This window comes from Protopterus annectens, chromosome 7.part0 (assembly GCF_019279795.1).
Source record: "Protopterus annectens isolate FY-2018-M chromosome 7.part0, PAN1.0, whole genome shotgun sequence".
NCBI classification, from domain to species: Eukaryota; Metazoa; Chordata; order Ceratodontiformes; family Protopteridae; genus Protopterus; species Protopterus annectens.
In genome coordinates, this window is record NC_056739.1 from 584,054,260 (window position 1) to 584,071,913 (window position 17,654).

General features: G+C 43.5%; 1 protein-coding gene across 1 annotated transcript in view; it reads right to left on the reverse strand.

The window, feature by feature from the left end:
- The window catches only part of LOC122806608 (2-acylglycerol O-acyltransferase 1-like), a 158,949-nt gene that overhangs the window by 137,922 nt on the left and 3,373 nt on the right, over positions 1–17,654 (reverse strand). The gene's annotated exons all lie outside the window — the stretch shown is intronic.

Here is a 17,654-nt window from a genome sequence, read left to right on the forward strand (position 1 = left end):
CTTAAATCTAGAAAGGAATAACATTGGCGAATAGAAGAAAGTATTCCCATAAGGAAAAAGCTACTGGCTTTGAGGATGTCAGTGTGGGTCCATGACTGATGGCCGAGTTGCACGAAGTCCCATTAGTGAACAATGGCAGAATGTATCCGCAGTGATCACCAGCTGCTATGCTGTAATTGCTTTCCAAGTTCCATTCATTCATTTTTTTTTTTTTTTTTTTTTTTTTTTTTTATTTATTACTGTATGTCTGAAAATGTAGCTCCATATATTCATAGGTTCATAGATTCATAGGTTGATACTAGGCTATCTGCCCCAGGGCATTTATAAGCCTAGCCAGAGTGTGTTTGGCTTTCGCCACCCTTTTAGATTAGTGGACTGTGCCTCTGTATAGTAGGTCACAGAAGGTAGCCCTTTTAAGGTTAGTTTACTGTACCTCTATCAAACAGGGACACAGAAGAGATCCCAGGGGTAAACTTACGATCTCCCATCCACTCAAGATTTCTCTTGAAGAGGGTCAGTGAGGGGCTCTGCCCAACATAGATTGGGATTTTGTTCCAGAGTGAGGGGAGCCTCTGGGATACGAATCTGTCCCTCCAGCAGGTCCTATTTATTTCTGTGCTGAGGTTCAAGTCCCTGGAGCGTGTAGCTCTAAGAGATTTGGATTTCCTGAGGTGAAGCATGTCCATTAATTCTGGGTTGGACATGGCTTTATACGTCAAACACAGATCGCCTCTGAGTAGGCAGTATGCAACTGAGTAGAGCTGGAGTTTCTTTAGCTGAACTGCATAGGGCATCTGTTTGAGCCCCTTGATCCTCTTGGTGAGGTACTTTTAGGGGTTACAAGTGGGACACCACTTGTAACTGGTTTAGAGTCTGACATGGCACCTGCTATTCTAACCATGTGGATTCTATCCCTGAGCCAGTTTGCAACCCATCTTGTGACATAGGGGTTGATATTTAAGCTGGTGAGCTTATTTATGATGCCAGAGTGGGGTATTGTGTCGAAAGCTTTTGCGAGGTCCAGGAAGGCCGTGTGGACTACCTTCCCTTAATCTATGGCTTTGGTAACTGTTTCAAAGAAGTCGACCAGGTTCAAGAGGCAAGATCTGCCCTTAAAGCCAAATTGGGTAGGATCCAGTGTCTGGAGGTTCCCAATGTCTTTGTTTATGATTTCCATGATGATACGCTCAATAGCTTTGCAGAGAGGTTCCCAATGTCTTTATTTATGATTTCCATGATGATATTTCCATAGCTTTGCAGACCAGGCTAGTCAGGCTTATAAGGCGATAGTTTCCGGGGTCTGTTGTGGCACCATCTTTGTGGAGTGGGACCACTGTGCTGTACGCCATTCCTTGGGTACATATCCTGTAGTAAGGCTGAGATTGAACAGTGACTTTATATGAGGGTTTAGTTCTTCTTGGAGCTCGTGTAAGATACAGCCCGGGACACCGTCTGGTCCCATTGATGCTGTGTTTTGCTCTTTAGAGAGGGCAGCTCTCACCTGTGCATCTGTGATCTCAGGAAGGCTACACTCTGTTGGGATAGACATTTGCTCTTTTGGGGGGGGGGGGGAGATATTATGTATAGAGGTTTTCTTTCCTTCCTTTAAATGGATATGCACACATTCAGGGGGTTGCAATTTTGAGAAAAATATATTTATTTTTATAAATGCATCTCAATTGCTGCTATTCATGTATTATGTATTTTGGAACAGCTGAGAACAGTGCTGCTGTTTAAAGGACATGCTGACAATATGATACCCGCTTATGTTGTCTGATACGCTTGGTTTTGAAGGCATTTCAGTAAGCATCAAGTAAATTTTCAATGCTCAGGATACAGACACTTTGCATACAAACACTGGTGAAGTATATTTATCACAGGAATTCAGCTGCATAAACTTAAGTGCATACATCTTACAATAACCTTTATACAATAAACCCATATACCTTGGTTCCTGTACCGCAGTGGTCTTCACATGCACAGTCCTTTGGCAGGGGTCACATTTCTTCATGCTGCCACATTCTCAGTGCGCTGCTACTTTTCAGGTATACTTTCCTCAAATTTTAGCCAAGGGGGGGGTCAACATTTTCTCCTGTAATAAATCCCAACTAGATCCAACCTATTACTGCTTGACTACGAGTTTTAGGTGGGATTTCATTATGTAGGGACTGACCTTCTCTAAACCCCAAACAAAACAGAGGCTTCCCCATGTTCTCTGCTTTGGATTTGGTTGCAGAGACAAGGCAGCTTACAAAAACTGTAAAGGGTGGTAACCACCAACAGCACCCATCACAACAGATGCTACCAAGTCAAGTACTGTGCAAGGGGCTTTTAGACACTACTTGAATATTCTGACTCAAAGGTCACACCATCACTTGTGCAAGAGGAAATCACATGCTCCCTTCCAAAGGCCACCATTTATAACCCAAAACCCAAGATGGCTTTAAGGACTCCTTAATAGACTTTCAGCTTGTCCCGGTTAGGGGTCGCCACAGTGCTAATGTCTGGCAGTTGATTTTTACGGTGCCGAATTGCCAGCCCAATGCCCACCTTTCAAAGAAGGCACATCCATTCATGCACGCACCTACCTGCATGTCTTTAAGCTTCACTCGACCGCAGGGAGGACATGCAGACTCCACACAGAAGGCGCTCCAGCCAAGAATCGAACAGGACAACCTCTTGCTGTGAGGTGACAACGCTAACCGCTGCACCACAGCAGCTTGTTTTTAAGGACTCCTTAATAAACTTAACTATTTAAAGTAGCTTACAGTCAGAGTGCTCTGGTGACCATTAGTTACAGTTAGCATTCTCAACTAATGGAATTGTTTGTAACTTAGTTTATTGTACTGTACTGCCTTCTCCTTTTAACATACGAGTCACAGTTCCATTTCGTTTCAGCTTTTCTTACACTACGGTCAACTGTTTTTTCCTTGCATTACTATACTGATCTACACCAATGCTGAAGAATATGAAACTGAGTGAGATGCAAACACAAAATTCTGAAAACAAACAGGATCACCTGACCTATCCAGTCCACCCATTTTCCAACTTAACAGTTAAGCCACACACACCCTACTTACCAATTTATTACAATCAAATGAAAAAGGCCTTATGTCTATCCCATGCATTACTGAACTGTCAATATTTTAATTTTATTGCCTCTATGGAAGACTGCAAAAATCACTTTTTTCTGTGAAAAAAATCCACCACATTTTTCCTGATTCATGCACCTTATATCCTTCTCACATACTTAAAGGGTACTACCAGAAGTACCTCACAGAATCTTTAAAGACCATCAGCTCCTGTCTAACTATTCATGTCCAGTTTTTGTATTTTCTTTAAATAGATTCTAGGGCAGCACATACCTTCCACCAAACTGCTTCGGTACTCTCCAAGGTCTTAAAGAGAGGAATTCTCCGGAATTGTAAACAATACCTTAAGACTGCATCATCTTGTTTTTAGTGTGTGTGTGTGTGTGTGTGTGTGTGTGTGTGTGTGTGTGTGTGTGTGTGTGTGTGTGTGTGTGTACTTGACGGCTACTGGCGTTTTGCTGCTTCTCCTCTTTCATCCTGCTCGCGTTTCTCTGCTAGTCTCTTACCTGCTTGCGTTCAGGTAGCTGGTACCAGTATCCAGGCATTTTTCCTCATCTGCTGTTACTTCTGCTTTCTTTCCACATCTGTACCCCCCCCCCCCAAAATGCATACTCTTGCCCTTTGTTTAAAAACACTACTTCTTTGTACTTCATTTATGTTTGCCGTATTTACTACTGCTTGTTGGTAGCCTCACTAAATGGATGACAGTATTCTACTGAATCACTGCTTTATTTGTGCTGTTGTGATTGTGATCTATTGTTTCAAAGTAATCTACTGAGTAACTATGTGGAAATGACAAGAAGCAATAATCTAAAAAGTAAAATCCACAAACCAAAAATGACAGTTCCAAATAAAAGTTTCATTCAGTAAAAGGTTAGCACTTTCATGCCCTTACAAGAGCACTTCTTCAGACCATATATAAAAAAGGTTAAAAAACACACTTCATATATATTAAAACTCTAATTACTTAACAAGTGATGTCATAATCATTTAAATAAATCAAGAGCCTTCAAAATAGGTTTTAAAAGGTACACACATCCATTCAACCCTGGAGGTGTATCTGTCTGCATCCTTACTATCCATTTAACTTCACTTTGCTCTACTATATTGTTAAGGTCTCCTAAATGCTGCCTACATTCCTTCCTTTCTAAAATCCTAAACTTAAAATTATGTGCCTCCCCTATTTCACCTACTTGCTTTGCAAGAGCATTTCTATAGTCTCTACTCCCAATAGCTAGGTGGTGTTCTCTTATCCTTTCCTTTAACTTTCTGCTGCATCCAGAGCTTCAGCTGCACAGTGTTTTAACCCTTTTTGAGGTATTCCAGCTACAAGTTTTCCCTTGGTAGCATTTGTGTCATCTAGTACTACTCCCCTTAGACCTTCCTCCCCTTACCCTCTTAGCCCTTTCAGTTTCTGACAAATGTGGATGGAAAATTTCCTACATTTTCTCCTGCCATGCTGTTCGATAAGGGCATCCTGAGACACTGCAGCAACCGCCTCATGTACACGGACAACCCTCTACCACCACCACCTAGGAACACAATTTGAGAGATGCAATTACATCAAGCACCTAGTGTCATTGTTCTCTCCCCCACAAATCAGTATATTTGGTGCTGAGAACGTTGGCAACACAAACACCACAAGCACCACCCACACCTATACAACACACCCATACATATGTGGAGATCCTCAACAAAAGCATACCCAAGCAAGAGAGACCTCCGAGACATAAATGCACATGGACTCCACTGCCCACCACACAATACATAGTCCACACACCTGTGTGTCACAGCCACTAAGGCCTATACATAAACCCAACATATTAGTCATAGGAGTCTCCATTGTGAGATGCACAGATGTGCCCCACACTAGGCTGGATAAGGAGAAAGTCACGGTTAGTTATTTGTTGGGTGCCAGAATCCACCATATCACCAATGCACTCAAGTCTCTCAACAGGCACTGTTATGACTCTTGTCATAGTTCATGTTGGAGTGAATGACTTGAGAAGTACCTCTCTGGACTATATGGAGAGAGACATGAACAAGCTCACTGAGTAGGTGTCCCAGGCAGGCATGTTCTTAGCCTTAGGCAGCATTCTACCATCACCCAGAATGATGCCTCAATACAAACAGAAAATTACTGACCAACAATTAGCTTAGTTTCTAGTGTCATTTCAAAGGGATCCAGTACCTGACAGCCTGCGATGACATGACTGACAAGCCTCGATGCTTTGCCAGAGATGGCCTGCATCTTTCTCCCTTGGGCTCCTGGCAAAGGCTATTGCTTCCCCCACAGTGCCTTTTTAGGCAATGCCATGAGGTCAAAGCTACCAACATGATAATTTCATCAAAACATAAATTAAAGGTCATGCTGCTAAAATGCTAGGAGTCTAAACATGAAACTGTACTCATTGCAAGCATCTTAACCCTGGAAGAAGCTGACATTTGTGCAGTCACGGAAACCTGATTCAAAGCTGCGGATGACACCCCAGCCATACCAGGCTACTCATCCTATCATTCATTCAGACCCCAAACCATGGGCAGCAAAACAAAAGGAGGTGGAGTACTATGAGCATTTATATAGCTGCATGGGATCAGCAATACCAGACAGGACGAATTCATCCTCCTCAAGGAAGAGTAAACCTGTCTGGTAGACATCTACAACAAGTAAACTCTATAATAAAAGGAAATAATTGCTGTACGGGACCAAGAAGGAGCGGGTGTCTAATTGGAAGCAATCTCTCCTCAGCCTGAAGCAAATAAAGTGCACTAGTGAAATCCTCCAAAGCAAGTCCAAACTGGCCACATCTACTAAAGACAATCATAAGGCTTTCTTCACACGTATCCACAGTCTCAAGGGAAGCACCCAGATCTGCTCAGAACTGGTGGTCTAGGACACCACATTACACAAACCCTGTAGATATAGCCAACCTGCTGGCAGACAGGTTCAGTCAAAACTTCACTCCTCTGCCCCCCCCCCCACCACCACATTAGTAAAACAGGACATTCCCAGTACCTGCCCCCTTTCCCTTAGTTCTAGGGAGCAAGTCATCACTGCCCACTCAAATTCAAAAATACAGCCTCCATGGGACCAAATAACATCCCAGGCTGCATCCTGCATGAACTCAGACAGGAACTTACAGCACCATTAGGCACCCTATTCAACCAAAGCCTGCTTCATCCCAGCCAGGTGGAGGACAGTTACTGTCATCCCTTTGCACAAAGGGCAAGTATCCACCGATCCAGGGAATTATAGACCCATCAACCTAACTAGCCTGATCTGCAAGACCATGGAGCAGATTATCATGGCCCTCATTAACAAGGGCACTGGCAACCTCCAGACACTTGATCCCACACAGTTTGATTTTGTCAAGAGAAGGCAATGCCTGTTAAATTTGGTCGATTTCTTTGAGACAAGTAACCAAGGCCACAGACGAAGGGAAGACTGTGCACACTGCCCACTGTGACCAGGCCAAGGTCTTCAATACTATTCCCCACTCGGGCATAATAAACTCTCTAAACTAGGCATTGTTCCATATGTTGCCAGATGGGTAGCAAACTAGCTCGCTGATACAAACCCATCTAATTAATATAGGGGAAGCCACTTCAAGTAGTAGACCCGTAACAAGCTGGGTACCCCAGGGAATGGTCTTGGGGCCTCTGCTGTTTGGGATATACTTCTCAGAGGTGCAGGCCAAATCTAGTGAGCTATGGCCGAACAAGTCTGCAGATGAATGCAAGTTGGGTGTTGTCATCAATTCCCATAGTGATGTGGACATCCTCCAAGAGGGTCTCACCCAAACAAATGGCTGGTGCCAGAAACATGGCCTCAAACTGAATGCCAAAAAATGCACCATCCCTTTTGGGGAGAAAGACGTCCCCACAAATTATAAAACTGATAAGGCACTAAGCATGAAATCAGTTGTGAGGGACTTTGGCACCCAGGTTGATAGCAAACTGACTTTTGACCACCATATTGCCTCCACCATTGAGTACAATGCCCCTTTCGGCATGTACCTCACAAAGCACATGCATCAGCTGTAGAGACCAGAGAGATTCCTCACCCAGAGAATCCAGGGCCTCAAACATCTACCCTACACAGACAGGCTACAAGCCCTGTGTCTCTCTACTCAGTCTCCTACAGACTCCTCAGAGGTGACCTCTGTCTGGCATACAAAGCAATCCCACACCCCACCCTGATGGGACTGCTGCATATCAGCAAGTCAAGCTCCACTCAAGTAACCTGCATGTGTGACCTCAACCTGGTCTGTGAGATCAATAGGACTTGTTGGCGGGACAGACTTGTGTACTAGAGACTCCCCCTTTTGTGGAAGAGACTCCCCCTCCACGTAAAGCAGAATACCTCATTAAAACTTTTATGCACGATCTGGATAACTGGATGAGGAACAGAAAATACACTCCTGGGATTCCACCCATCTCCCAGCTTGACAGTGGCACAGGGTGCTGACTTGCGGGAACATGGGCTAAATTCTTGGCTAGGTTTGCAAGGGCCTCAGGGCCAACAGCCTAGTAAAGTCCTATGATCAAGAAATAAGCCTTGGTCTAATCCAGGGCCACATCAGGAGACCCTATTACTTCTCTGTCTACTTTTACTGGCAAGATTTGTCAACTCTCCTCTCGCTTCTTAGCTACCTTCTGCTCATGTTATTTCTGTGCTGGTCTGTTTTTCTAAACACAGTTAGCAATCTTAGGAGACGTGATTGCTGAAGCAGCTATCAGGGTTGAACCAGTACCAGCCCTCATGACAATGAACTGGGCATTCATCTGTCATACCCTTATGTTACAGTCTCCATGATGGTGAGCCCCCAAGCTAGATAACTAGTTTACCTGCCTCGCCAATGTGCTATTTTATCCCCCCCCCCCATGGCCATACCTGGCTTCAAGCACTTTGAGCTTTTCTCTGATCTGAACGACCACCTCTCAGGCTCTTCATTTAAATAGCAAAAAGTCATCCCCATAACTTTGATATTTACAGCCACAACCCTGTTCTCTTGCATGTCTTAATGCAGCCTTCTGCAAGAAAACAGTTGTGCTTTTTATTACACTTAAGCAGGCCTTGCTGCATGTGAATTATGATAATGTAACAGTACCACTGCCTCTAAATCACTGCCATTATACATTATCGCATCCAAGCAGTGCCAAACCCTGGGACTAATGGGGCTTCCATACTATGCTTGTGCACATGGCCTTCAATTACTGCGTCAGTGCAAATCTGCAGTACTGACACATTCATTAGCACACCACTGATACCCAAAGGTGCAAGGGGCTACCATTTTGCCATTATGATGGCCCATTGTATGCTTAGCACCAGCTTACTGGGGGGAGGCTGATTCCATTGACCACCAGTCTCACAACCAGTTCAGTGACCATCCTGATCGACCAGATGGAGGAAGAGTTTGCCAGCTTTTTCCATCAATACTATGTAATGGTTGTGCACATGGCCTTCAATTACTACGTCAATGCAAATATGCAGTACTGACACATTCATTAGCACACCACTGATACCCAAAGGTGCAAGGGGCTACCATTTTGCCATTATGACGGCCCACTGTATGCTTAGCACCAGCTTACTGGTGGGAGGCTGATTCCATTGACCACCAGTCTCACAACCAGTTCAGTGACCCATCCTGGTCTACCAGTTGGAGGAAGAGTTTGCCAGCTTTTTCCATCAATACTATGTCATGGCTGTGCAACTACAATTCTGTTTGTAACAAGCATGTATACTAATGCATTTTAAATTTTTTTTTTTTTCTCTTCCTTGTATTGGCCCAGGTTGTGGACTGGCGGCAGGCACTTGGGATTGTGCCATCAAATAAATCTGGTGCTGGGATTACTAGCTGTCATAAGACTTTCCTCTCAGCACAGGGACAAAGACCATCATGCAGAAAGTGACCTGGGTAGTATGCTGCTGGCATCAATTAACACCTTTTAAGAGGCTAGAATAGGCTTTGTTCTCTAGACAGTCAGACTGGAAGGCTTCTGTCTGGTCATCAAACATCAGGTGCAGTGCCTGGTTGTGGGACAGGTGTTCCGGCGGTTGGTGCCATGGAGCATCTCCTAACAAGGCAAAAAAGTATAAAGAAATCACACAAACTGGCTGTCCACCCACCTAAAACACCAAGCCTCCAAAGGCAGCACCTACCCATAACATCAACCATGGAAGGGAGTGATATATGTGTGGGCTTGTCCTTTCTATCCACCACCCTGATCTTTTCCCTTGTGTGCCATTCTCCAAACACCATCTGTAGTCCAAATCTCTCCATCAGCTGTCCTCTATCTGTACACTTGTGTACCTCCACTTCTGTCCATGTCTTGCGAGTCCTTTCTGTCCCTACCTATGTCTGTCTCTGCTACCTTCGCTTCCGCTATGCTTCTCACACAAGCTCTCCCTTTCCATCCCCAGCTTCTCAGTGACTCAAGTACGAACAGTGTTTGGCCTTACAGAGGGGTTCCCAGTGGGAGTGGATGTACACCAGGATTCAGCTCCGAGCCCACTGCTGCTCATACTGGTGATAGACTACATTAGCAAACATGTTAGAGGGGACAGAAACAAAGCTGCACACGATGCAAACATGTTAATGGGGACAGATAAACAAAGCTGCTATATGCAGACGATGTAGCAGTACAGGCAGGCTGAGCTAGAACTTCAAAGGATAGGAGAATGGAATGCAAATCTGAAGGCACATGGGATGAAACCAAGCACAGATGGTAAAGACAGTTAATTGGAGAAAATCAGAAGAAGCTGAGAATAGAGATAGAAGGGAAGATAGTAGAACAGGTAAACAGGTGAACAGCTTCAAGTATCTGGGAGGGGTGGTTGAGGAGAAAGGTAGTCTGAATGAAGAGGTCAAAGCTAGAATCAGTGGGGCTGCAGCCAACTGACAGAGTATCAGGTGCAGCCTATGACAGAAGAATGCCAAAGAAGCTGAAAATTAAGGTGTGCAAGACAGTGGTGTGACCAGTTACTACTGTATGGTACAGAAACCTGGGCAGTAAAGGCAGAACAGTTGAAGAAGCTAGAGGTGATGGAAATTAAGTGCCTAAGAAAGGTGGTAGGATGCACACTGTGGGATAGACGAAGAAATGAGGACATAAAAGAGCAGAAGCTAAAGTAGCTCCAATTGCAGAAAAGATCAAAGAGAATAGATTACAGTGGTATGGGCACGTGTAGAAAAGGAGAAGGCAATCTGGTGAGGAAGATTTGGGACAGAAAGGAAGAAGGTAAGAGGAAGCAAGGATGTCCAGCAAAAAGGTGGATCGATTGTGTGAAAGAAGATCTGCAATAATCAGGCATGAGTGTTGAAGGCAGGATTGTGACACTGAACGAGAGCGTTGGCGTCAGTTAACACGATACCCCATGTAGAAAGAAAATGGGAAAAGAGGGGGCTGATGATGACGACATGTGAATATGCATAACCTCAGGCATACAATCTTACTATTTTTGCCACATCGGTTAGACAACTGCTTGTAATGTGACCACATCACTACAGTTCAGTAGTATAACTGGCACACAATGTGGCTGCTCTAGTTTATTTTGCAACTTCTTCACAAAATGCTACCCCCACCATATACCCAAGCATCATCGGGTCAAACTGAGCTACAAGAGCTTTGATATTTAACACTTCTGCATGGAAATGCAAATATTTCTGAATCAGAATCAAAATTTATATTAAATATAAAAATTACCAGATCCTTCAAAATGGTCTTTTAATTATGACTTCACCCGGTATATCCACTTTACATTAAGAGGAAGAAAGAGGCATTTCTAAGGATTAAAAGTAATCCCTTGAACAGAGTAACAATTAGAATTTCTTTAAAGCTGTACTTTCAGCATGGCCATGTATGCCAAGATTAAAGCCATCACCAAAATTTAGACATCCACACAGATCCTACAAATTTAATGTCAAACATATTAAATAACGGTCACAGGAGTAAGATCTATTAATACTTATAATATTGCTCAAAAACACTTTACTCGATGTGTAACCAGTTAATTACACAAGCAAACACATAGTCACACACCTAAAGATGCTGAAATGCACAAGTAACATTGAATAGAAGAGTGCACCAAATGCCTCTAGGCACAGGAAGCTATCATACAATTACTAAAATATTTCAAATGAGCATAAAGACTTTACCCCATGGCAGAATACAAAATGAATACTGCAATTAAAAAGAAAATGGGGGTGCAGATGGCACAGCCTCTACAAACAAGAGGGGGAAGGAAATGCTTCAACGATAAAGAGAATTGTTTTCTTTTTTGTGCATATCAGCAGGTTACACAGCAGATGACTACATTTTTATCTTTAACAAGATCATTGATAAAGGACTTGTACCCAATCAATATCAGCACTAATTTTCAAAATAATCAATTACACTACTTAAATATCATCTTCTACATGAGAATAACTGCACTTAAAAAATCTTATTAGAATTAAAATTAGATATAAATTAGATATAAATATTTTAGATTATCTTAGTGTTAGTCCAAGAGGAAGCGACAGTCCCATCCCCCTACACTACTGCAGTGGTGTTAAACTGGTCACTGCACGGAGACATTTTCAGAATCAATTCCTCTTGTACTACAAAAGAAAACTCTGAACAAAGACCTGTGATTTAGCTACTTTTCTGGCTGTAGCTGGATAACATCCAAGTATAGTGTAAAAACAAGAGCTGAGCCAAACATAAATGAGGGTGATTACAGAAGGTAAAGAAGCAGTCCTTTTACAGAAGGTAAAGAAAGTAACAGTGACCCATACAAATCCCATTATATGTCAATGACATGGGAATTCACAGTTACTTCCTTCGGTTTGGCATGCGTCATACAAAGCATTATGGGAAAAAAAAGAAGATCATGTTGATATCAATCTCTATTGGTAGCCATATTACAAAGACATGCGTCTGGAGCGTTACTCTCCAGTCCTCTGCTAAAAATTGGCTCATTCCAAGTCATACTTTCCCAGTTAATAAATGTTAAATAAAATAAAAAAATAAATGTTGTAAAACAGGCTAAAATTACAAATAAAGCACTTTTGAGGTGTTAAAATACGTCAGGAAACAAAGTGAAAAAAACAGATAAATTTATTCTGTTCTAATCTTTTTACCATTATGAATGTCTGTTACTATTTATTTCTTTGTTGCATTATACAATTTTCTTTCTACTAACAAAATAGTTCACCAACAATGGAGCTTTTCTTCCCAGGCCACCGCTGAAAAGGGGTTTTATGCCCAGTCGGACTCTCCCGGTAAACAAAATGTAAAATAAATAAATTTTTAGATCTAGGTTGGAGTTTTCCTTTAAACAGATTGGTGTGTGTGTGTGTGGTGGGGAGAGTCACACACACACACATCTTAATGTCCCCATTACAGTGGGCCATTTCCTTTATCTAAAAGATTATCTAAAGTCAGAATATGGACTACCTTTATTTTTGCTTTATTTAAATAGTGATACCACCTATTACAAACCACAGATTTGTAATACCACTACAGACCACAGACAACAAAATGAGTTTCTGCTGAGGTTAATGCACCATTTTCTCTATTAGAAAAATTCCACTGGCCACAAATATGAAGCAGACCTACTTCCAGCTTAACATCCTAACCTAAAAACTAATACTACTCAGTAACTACCCATCCTTTAACCAAAGAAACCCTCTACTCTCTCAAGTACTAGCTCTGAAGCACCCACACGGAGTCACACCCAGCCCGTCAGACTGACCACTGACGAGAAGGCACTTTCAAAAACAGGGCCCACTTCTTAGCATCAGCTACCATATGAAATAATGCATCAGGAAACCATGAACTGTTTCTAAACCCCAGGTGAGGGAACACTACTTAAAACAATGCAAATGCTTACTTGACAAAAAGTTAGCTTAGGAAGTTAGTTAATGGTTTCCTTAAACATTGTATCCTTACATTCCAAAATGATTTGTCGTGTGAAACTAGCCATATAAAATCAGTCTGTTTTAGTGGTACGTATACTTATAGGTTCATAGGTTTATACTAGGCTATCTGCCCTAAGGCATTTATAAGCCTAGCCCAAATTATTGTGGCTTACGCCACCCCTTATATGAAAAAATACTGTGCCCATTAGTTTGTTGTGCCTCTGTCCAGCAGTGACCCAGAGATGATTCCCGGGGTAAACCTACGATCTCCCATCCACAGGTCTAGATTTCTCTTGAACAGAGTCAGCGAGGTGCTCTGCCTCACATGGACCGGGATTTTATTCCACAGCATAGGGAGTCTCTGAGTGATAAATCTATCCCTCCAGCACGTCCTATTTATATCCGTGCTAAGGTTTAAGTCGCTTGCTCTAGTGGTTTTGGTGGATTTGGATTTTTGAGGTGGAGCATGTCCATTAATTCCGGGTTGGACATGGCCTTGTATGTCAGGCACATGTCACCTCTGAGCAGACGGTATGCGACTGAATAGAGCTGGAGTTTCTTCAATCTGGCAGCATATGACAGATTTTGGAGTCCCTTTATCCTTTTGGTGAGGAACTTTTGGGGTCTCTCCAATTGCTGCAGATGTCGGGTGAGATACATCCCGAATGGGGCATTGTACTCGATCATTGGTCTGATAAGTGAAGAGTACAGGGGAACAATGACCTCACTAGATCTGGATGTGAATCCCTTCATGATCAGGTGGGCAATGTAGAAGGTCTTTCTAACCACTTTAGCAATGTGAGTGTCAAAAGAAAGGCCACTGTCAACCTGGGTCCCCAGGTCCCTGATAACCTCTTCTGTGCTTAGTGGATTGCCACCTATATGGTAGCTTGGGGTTACCTTGTTTTTCCCGAAGGGTATGACTATACATTTTTGGCGTTTAACTTCAGGCCATGGCTCTGGCACCAGCTATCTGTTTCCGTGAGTCCCTTCTGAAGGATATCAGTGTCCGATGCACTTTCCACTATGGCGCCCAGTTTGCAGTCATCTGCAAACTTTGTCAGCCAAAGTCCTCCCATGTTGGCCTGTACTTCTGAGAAGTAGATGCCAAACAATAGGGGCCAAGGACAGAGCCCTGTGGGACACCACTTGTGACCGGCTTGGAGTCTGACACAGCGCCAGCAACTCTAACCCTGTGGGTTCTGTCCTTAAGCCAGTTTGCAACCCATCTTGTGACATATGGGTTTACATTTAAGCTGGTAAGTTTTTCTACAATACCCGAGTGGGGTATTGTGTCGAAAGCCTTTGCAAGGTCAAGGTAGGCTGTATGGACTGCCTTTCCTCATCAATGGCCTTGGTGACTATTTCAAGAAGTCGACCAAGTTCAAAAGGCATGATCTTCCCTTGACAAAGCCAAACTGGGTCGGGTCCAATGTCTGCAAGTCCCCTATATCCTTGTTTATGAGCTCCATTATGATCCTCTCCATAGCTTTGCAGACTAGACTTGTTAAGCTTTTGGGCGGTAATTACCAGGGTCCGTGAGGCGCCACCTTTGTGGAGTGGGACCACAGTTGCCGTACGCCACTCCTTGGGCACGTATCCTGTGGTAAGGCTGAGATTGAACAGCTGCCTTATGTGCAGGTTTAATTCCTCATTTAGCTCGTGTAGCACACAGCCGGGACACCATCCGTCCCATTGATGCTGTGTTTTTAGCTTTAGAGAGAGCAGCTTTCACCTGCGCATTTGAGATGTCTGGGAGGCTACACTCGGCTGGGATAGTTATCTCTCCTTTAGGGGAGAGGGGTGAAGTTTGCACTGAACCTGTCTGCCAGTATGTTGGCAATGTCTGTGGGTTCAGTGATTTTGTATCATTTTGGACTAATTCTGAGCATATCTGTGAGTTTCCACCCAGGTTCCTAACATAGCTGAAAAAGGCCTTATGATTGTCCTTTGAATCCATGGCAATTTTTCTCTCAAAATTGGCCTTAGTTGATTTTATGAGTGCTCGTATTTTTTGCTAATAATGATCAGGGTGACTTCCCTTTTATGGACTTTGTTCTATCATGTAATAGCTTTCTCCTCTTATTGTAAAGTTTGTTAATGGGTGGGCTCCACCAGACTGGACGCTTGCCCTTTGTGGAAAGAGTCTTGGTTTTATTTGGGATTGCCTGATCCATGCAGTCCTGGAGGTGTTCATAGAAGGCATTTGTAAGGGCTTCCGCAGCTTGGGTTGTGGTTTCCTCTGACTCAGGGGCCTTGAAGGATACCACACCAGTCTTGAGTAGTGTGAAGTTTGCTTTAGAGAAGTTCTTCACTATGGTCTTTTTGTTTGGGGTGGGGCGGATGTGGATTTCCAGTGAGATTAGTTTATGATCAGATCTCACCAATGAGGGATATACTTCCGTGTGGAGCATTTTGTCCCCATGTTTGTGACAATGAGATCTAGTATATTTTCTCCTCTCGTGGGAACAGTGACTAGCTGTTCCATGGCATTTGAATTTATGAACTCCAGGAACCGTTGGGCTAGAAAGTTAGGGCTTGAGTAATGTTCCCAGTCTATATTCGGGTAGTTGAAGTCACCCAATATGATGGTGTTTGGAGATACATTTATACCCTCCAGTGTCTTCAGGAAGGCTGTGTGGGGTTCCTGAGTTTGAGAGGGTGGCCTGTAGCATGCTACAATTTGTAGAGCAGTTTTGCCTATTGTTAGTTGCACCTGGATGGTTTCCAAGCTTCATGCGTTGCCACCAACCTGGAGGTGTGAGTATCCTTTATGAATATGGATACACCCCTCCTTTTGTGGAGTGGTCCGGTTTTGGGGCCGGAACGCATGATATGAGGTAAAACCTAATAGTGCCGGGTGCTCTCAGGAGCCTTGAACCAGGTTTCAGTTACAGCACAGACATCGATGTTCTCCATACTGAGAAGGGCCTCGAGTGCGTGCATTTTGAGATTTAGACTTCTGGCATTGAGCAGCATTACCCTCAATTTCTTCCCATTTTTGTTTTCTAGGGTGGTAGGTTTAGAATTTGAGCCTTGCCTAAAAAGGCACTATGGGGTGGCAAGAGCCTTAGCCAATATCCGAATCCCAGGGTGACAGGTGCAAGCCGTCCCTTGAAGCAGCGTGGCTTGTCAAGCATGTCATCCCAGGCAGACAGACACTGGATCCCCTTTGAATGACACCAGACATTAAGCCAATTGTTAAAGCTGATCATCTTGTCTCTATATTGTGGCATCATTCTTGGTGAAGGAAGGATACTGCTCAGGGTTAGGGTCATACCTGCCTGGGCTACATAATCAGAGAGCTCCTCTATGTCTCTTTTCATGCAGTCCAGGGAGGTGCGTCTCAGGTCGCTCACACCAGCATGGACAATGACTGTGTCATATTTGTACTTGCTGTGGAGTGACCCGAGTGCTTGTGTTATGTGGCGGATTCTAGCGCCCGATAGGCAGCTTACTGTGACCCTCTCCTTGTTCAGCCTGGTGAGTGGGACGTCAGTGTGTCTGACTATGGAGTCACCTATGACAAGTATGTTTGGTGTTGTATTTGGCCTTAAGGGCTGTGACTGCTTTGCACACTGCTTTTGTGGTTTATGTGTTGCTTGTGGGGTGTCTTGAGGTAGCAGTTGTTTGGGTGTCTGCTTTGGAGGCCTCTGCTGTTTAGGTAAATTTTACTCAGAGCCTCCGAGTATGTCTTTGTGTGTTTATGTGTTTGATTCAGTGGAGTGGTAGCATTATGTGAGGCTGGTTTTGTGGTGTGTGTAGTTGCCTTCTCCTCCTGTCTGGTCTTGCCAGTCCTGAGTTGAGAGAGCTCAGCCTCCAGTTTGGCTAAATAGCTGCATCTCTCGCAAGTATTTGTGTTATGTGGGAGGAGGAGAGGGTTGTCTGTGTACATGAGGCAGTTATAACATTGCCTCAAGATTCCCAGATTCACCAGCTGGACCGGAGAGGAGATTGACAACTGACCTTTGGACATGCTAGAATAATATTGGGAAATCCTTAATTGAAAACAAGGGCCAGTGGGGTGTGAGGGTGTAGTGCTTTTAATTTTAGTGCTGACTTATATAATTGCTTTAGTGAGCAAGTGCCAGGTAACTTGAGTGCAATGTGATACAAGTAACTAAATGCAAAACGACAAACAGTAACTTTCGTTCAAGTGTAACAAGGAAATACGTACAGTAAGCAATGCAGATATCACTAGTGATCCACAGAAGCTGAGAAGTTGCGTATTAGGTGAATTAGCTTCCAGGAAATAACAAGCAAACAAACAACAAGTATATAAACAAAGCTAGATTCAGTAGGCCTGGATCTAGTCTATGCTAGAGCAAACAAGGTGAACCAATTTCAGTAAGATACAGTTCAAATATTCAGGCACTATAAACCTTTAACCAGAAAATTCCCAGCTCAGAAGGGCAGAGTCCAGCCTCTTCTCCCACAAGAGTGCAGTCCACGAACCTTCTTAATGTAAAATAACTGGCCTGAAGCCCAAGTGCCTAAACCAGAACTAATACACTTGGACACTGGGCTCTCAATCAGCAGTTCCCAACTTAGAAGGATGAAAGCTACCTGTCCTGCCACCACAGTGCTTGCCACAAACCTTCCTAATGTAAAACAACTGTTCTGAAGCCCAAGTGCTTAATCCAAAAGACTTGAATGA